Raw genomic sequence first — 6,000 nt, forward strand, 5'->3', positions numbered from 1 at the left:
GAGTGCATGGAGAATTCTTCTAGTTGGACAAACTGTATAAGATCTCGAAGGAGGCCATCAGGGCCATCACTAGTTTGTCACAGATTGGGCAACATCCAGAGAAGAAGGGTTTTAATGATCAAGTCAACAAAATCACTGGTGCAACATCAGACAAGCGATCAATGAGGGTTAGCACTATCACTGACAAAGATATTAGATTCAGAAGCATAATTATTGGTTACAAGGTAACTCAATCAAACCATTTGAATTCTGTTTCTAGCTCCTGCATCTATGCAACACATAAGATGATGAGGGAAAATGAGAAGTTAGATCTATGTGGTTGGATGTTGGATGAATTGTTAATTAACCTAGGGAAGATCAAAGGAGAGAAGAAAGGAACATTCTGATATGAGAATCTTATTGTTTGTTTGATGCTATTTTTCATCAATGAAACTCCCAGTTTTGGGAAGAGACAATGGGCATTTGATATCCCAGTAGGAAGGCAACTAAAACAATCTATTGCAAGTTTGGGTAGTCAGTGAGATGACAAAGTATGGGGTTACTTTAAGGCATTCCAGAAGGCTATGAAATCTAGGGAGAGGGTTCCAAAGCACATTGTTGAGAAATACTCAACCGAGATATGCTTCATGGTTAAGAAAGATGAAAATTTGATGGAAGATGTCAAGCCCCAAAATATATGGATTGAAGACATGGGTTATGAAGTTGATGCACAGATTCTAGATGCATATGCACAGTTGTTAATTGATGAACCTATTGATGAGGTAGAAAAATCCTTTGGTACTACTAAGCAGAAAAAGAAAGAGGTTGAAACCAAGTTTAACTGATAGAAGAGGGAGAAGCAACAGGGAAAGGCAAGTAAATTTGTTGAAAAGATTTCACAAGATATCAAAGCATTAATTGATGTTGTTCCGGAAAAAGGAAGCAAGAGGAAAGAGCCTGAAATATTTATTGAGTCTATTGCACCAGACTCTAGATCTGATGATGACACACCCTTAGTATTTGAGAGGGTATTAAGGAAGAAAGGAGAAGAGACTAAGGAGGAAGCTAGGAAGCAACCGGTTAGGAAGGTTACTATCAATATACCGACACAGAAGTGAGCTCCAAAGGAAACACCTTCTGCACCATCCGGTACTGGAAGAAGAAAGAAGATGGATGACATTGATCTGGCACCTGTTACTGGTAATGTAACTATTATTCCACCTAAGACTTGTGTAGGATTGGTTGATGAAATAACTAAAGATGGTATGTTGAAGAATGTATAATTTTATTATGAGCATTTGGATGATAATGAACAGAGAGAAGTTGAGGAATCGGTTTTGTTGTATTTAGATATATATAAGAAAGTCTTGTTAGAAATTCAAAATCAAATACCAACATAGTTATATGACAAATTAGATGCTAGAAGATTATTAGCAATGGAGGAGGACAAACATATAAAGATTCAAGAGTTGTTAAATACTTGTGCATCCATTACTCTAGAGGAGTTGAACATGACTCTTGAGGTTGCAGATAGGAAAATCTTTCAAAGAAAGCACACAATAATCAATCTTATATTAGGTAGGGTTAATGAGATAGTCACTGAGACACACAAGGCACGGGTTTAGTTCTTGGCTACAAACCCTGGTTTCTATACTTCACCGGAAGCAAAGATAAATACTAAAGACATCCCGATTGAAGGGAAAGGTAAAGGTATTGTGGGTACTTCACCCTCAATTTTGAATAATATTAAGATATTAGATATAGATCCCCCAATAGAAACTAATGTATAGGAAAATGTTGAGATATCAACAAAATCAGAGAGTGTAAAGGTTGCAAGTGTATAGGTTACTAATGTTAAGGACAATAGTCCTTTGGATCTGAATGTATAGGTGGAGGTCACAGTTCATAAGGAGGAATTGGCAGTAACTAATACTGCACCAAGTGGCGAAGCCACCGGTGTAAGAGTGGAAGCTATAAAAGTTAAACCATTAGAGGAGAAGAAAGGGGAATCTGATAGGGAACCGATAGTGAGCCCATCATTGTTGTCAATTGACACCTTGCAGGTTGAACATAAAAGCATTACCAAGATGAGTTCTACCGAATTCATAATGATGGTTGCATAGAAAATGATGAAGGAAGGATCTATGGACAAAGGAGTTATTGATCAGTCTATCACTATTTTGCATAGACTTGTCCCAGAGTGCAAATTTGACAAAGAAGCAAGCCCATCTGACAAGCTTAAAATAATCACATAGCACATTTCAAAGGACTTTCAATATTTACAACATATATCAAACCGACAGGCATTGGAGAGATTTAGACAGGCTAAGAGATCAATATTTGATCAGATGATTGATTTGGAGAAGGAGGAGATTAATGATAAGTTGACGTTGATTAATAATTCTTTGAGGTAGTGTACTGATATTTATAGAGTATGTCATAACATAGGTTTACTTACAACTGATTCAGATAAAAGGATTAAGTATATTTAGGAGGAGATTGTAGGTATAGTCAATTCTTTTGATGGTTCACATTCTTTGACTACATCTATTGATGGTCAGATTTTTTTTTTGGAAGCTCAAGTTTCTGCTCTTGAGAGGGATAAAGATAAAATTATAAGGAGAGCCAGAAGTATTAGAGGATTGGTGAGTTCCCGGTTGGATTCATTAAGTATACATAAGGAGTGTATTGATATGGTTGGTAAGCCCACATCGACATAACTTAAGGATAAGGAGTCATATGCCCATATGCTTAATGGAATTGTATTTGTTTATGGCACACTCAAATCAAGTTGGGATACCTATCTAGAGATTTTGGAGAAAGCCTATCCAAAATTTTTTAAATATATTCAGCTCCAGTAAGGTATTATGGGACATTCTTTGTACAGTCTTTCATTCTTCGTCCTGGTTTTTGTTATTTTTGGCATTCATGTCAAAGGGGGAGTATAGGGGAAAAATATATTCTTTGAATTGAGAGATATGGAGTATTTTTTTATCATGATCACAGATGGATATTTAGGTCAGGGGGAGTAGTCTCAAGTTGAAACCGACATATGGAAACCATTATCATTTTTCACACGAGTGTTGCCATCAATGCCAAAGGGGGAGATTATTGGAAATTGACACTCATTTGGTTGGTTTCAATGTTATCATTGATAGCAACATGGAAACATGTTTCGGCTTTCATATTTTGGTTTGATTGATAACCGACAGACACTTCACCAGCACCGACAACAACAAGTATCTTCATCGGTTGGAAGGAATTTTTTGGGTATCAACATTGCAGGCTGACATGACTTCATCAAGTTATTGGTATTGGAGGCCGACATCATTTTGGGAGATCTGACATCAATAATTGATTTTGATGTTTATGTATATATGTTATTGAGTCGACATGTATATTCATTTTATAATTATCTTTGTAAGCCAACATAAGGCATGATGGACTGTAAGGATATATAGGTCAGTTGATTAGATCATTTTGAGAGATGTAACTATGGAATGTAAGGATAGGAGAATGTGATAATTCTTTGTAATCCGAAGTTTATGTAAGAGGTTATTCTGGTAAGGGTTTAGGGTTTTAGACCCAAATAGACAGAGCTTAACCGAAACTATATTCAGGCATAAAAGATGCTATCTTTGCAGTTCACTCATTTCTCTGGATTGTAGTCTAGATTTGTATGTAGTCAGTGAGGTTCCTTTTATGATTGAGCAGTGTGCTCTAGGTTGTAAGCCTTCTTGCGAGTGCATGCCCCTATATTTTGTAATATCTTTTCATATGGCTAGTGGATTGATATTGTGGGTCACAAATCCCACTGTGGTTTTTCCTCTTTGAGGTTTTCCACGTATAATTCTCTATGTTATGGTATTGATTTGTGTGATTAGCTTATTGATTGCTTTACTTCTTTCAATCTTATATGTACTGGTATGCCAATTGGTGAATGCATGTTTTAATAATATTAAAATTGATCATTTTGGTAGAACACAGATTCACCCCCCCCTCTCAGTATTCTTGGATTCCAACACCAACACCTATGAACTTTTTCCACTAGCCCTTAGGGATTTATTTCTCCTTCAGACTCATTCTCTTCTTCATCAACATCTATTGGCTTCTATGCTTGTTGCTTTTTCCTTTTACCAGTCTTAACGGGTGCAGTAGGTGGTTCAACAATCTTACCTTTTCTTTGGAACCGGATCTTTGATGGTTTCTCCTTCTTAACAGTTGCTAGTTTTTCTTTCTCTATAGCTTTGTCCTTTCCAGCTCTTGTCTTTAAACCAGTGGGGGTACCAGTTGGTGCACTTTATATTTTGACCTATGTAGTAGCATGCTTTTCCTTGCTTCAGCAATGAATTCCTTTGTGAATCCTACTTGCTCTACAAATGCTTCAACTTCCTTTCTAACTTTCTTTGCTATTATCGGTTTGTTAAGTTCTGAATGAACTTGAAGAGATTTCTCCTAGTAAGTGCAAAAACGTTCTTCTTTTGTATTTAGTTGTTGGGCAAGCAAATGATTAGCATATGCAATCAAAAGATCATTATCAACTTCAATTAATAAACTTATAAGGAATTGAGAGGGTGGGGGGTGAATTAGTACAAGTAAAAATAATACAAATCTGATTATCAATTTCACCAACTTAAAACTCAATAGGCATATAATAAATAACACCAAGTAAGAAATCACCACATAAAGCATAAACCACATGACACAAGAGGTTATACATGGAAAACCCAATTGGAAAAAACCATGGTGGGAGTTATTACCCACAAATATCCACTATCTGTAGTATAAAGATCTGACCGGTTAAGGTCTACAACACCTAGTTATGGGAACACCTTGTTAGGAGTGTCTAAGCCCAGTTAAGAGCTATACAATAAGGCCTACAAGGAACAACCCTATTAGGAGATACCCATGTTACTGGGATTTGCAAACACAAATTAATGTGTCACCTGGTTAGAGGATTTAATGATCAGATCTGTCAGGATCCAACTGCACCCTGTTAGGAGAGACCTTGTGAGAGGATTTTCTAGCTGCAACTATTAGGGAGACAACAAGTTCAAGTGATCTTAGTATAACACCATCAGTGTCTGATAAGATCTTCTTTAGAACATTACAACTTCACATATACTTCATCTTAGAACTCCTCTGATCACCAAACTATCAGAAATACAAAATTCACTAATGATTTCTTACACATTCAGGCTCATACTCATATATCCCTTCACACCTCATCACACATCTTAAAACATTATTAGGTTGGCTAGAACCTTGTAACAATTCCCTAGGTTTAGTGTATATAGACAATCTTGCATTGTATGCCTTAGTTATGTTAGACACCGACATAACAAATCCAATTCTGTGTTGTTTTACCAATCTGAGTGATTTTCATCACTACCGGTTGAATGTCCACCAGAATACTTGTTCAGTCAATCAAATCTCATTCACCTAATTGAATCTGCACATGTAGTCATGAACATAACTTCATCTACAAGTCTTCATTGCTGCTATAAAACCACATCATCCCATTCTTCATAAATTTCCTGTACCGGTTGTCAAAATATTATTATGTCTACCTTTTACCGGTTAAAGTCCTAATTACTGGTTCTGATAAAAACTGTCTCTACTTACCAACTAAGCCTTACCGGTTGAACAATGGGACTTCGATGACTATAGAAAAATAGTTGCCATCAATGACAATATACAACATAATCATCATACAATAATCTAATCTCTTAAAAAAATAGACATGTACTGGTTGCATCAAGCAAACAAACATTACTGGTTAAGATCAAATGATCAAATGTTAACAATCTCCCCCTTTGGCATTGATGGAAACACTTAGGAAAAAAAATTGTCAACTAAGTGTGCAAGACACAAATTGACTATATGACATGTACTCCCCCTTAGAAATTGCTCCTATTACTCCCCCTTTACATTACATACAAAATTTTGACTGAATCTTAACTATTACTCCCCCTTTGACAACAATGCCAAATAAAGAAGTAAAATACATGAAAGATATAT

Source organism: Cryptomeria japonica, chromosome 4, assembly GCF_030272615.1.
Source record: "Cryptomeria japonica chromosome 4, Sugi_1.0, whole genome shotgun sequence".
Lineage (NCBI taxonomy): Eukaryota > Viridiplantae > Streptophyta > Pinopsida > Cupressales > Cupressaceae > Cryptomeria > Cryptomeria japonica.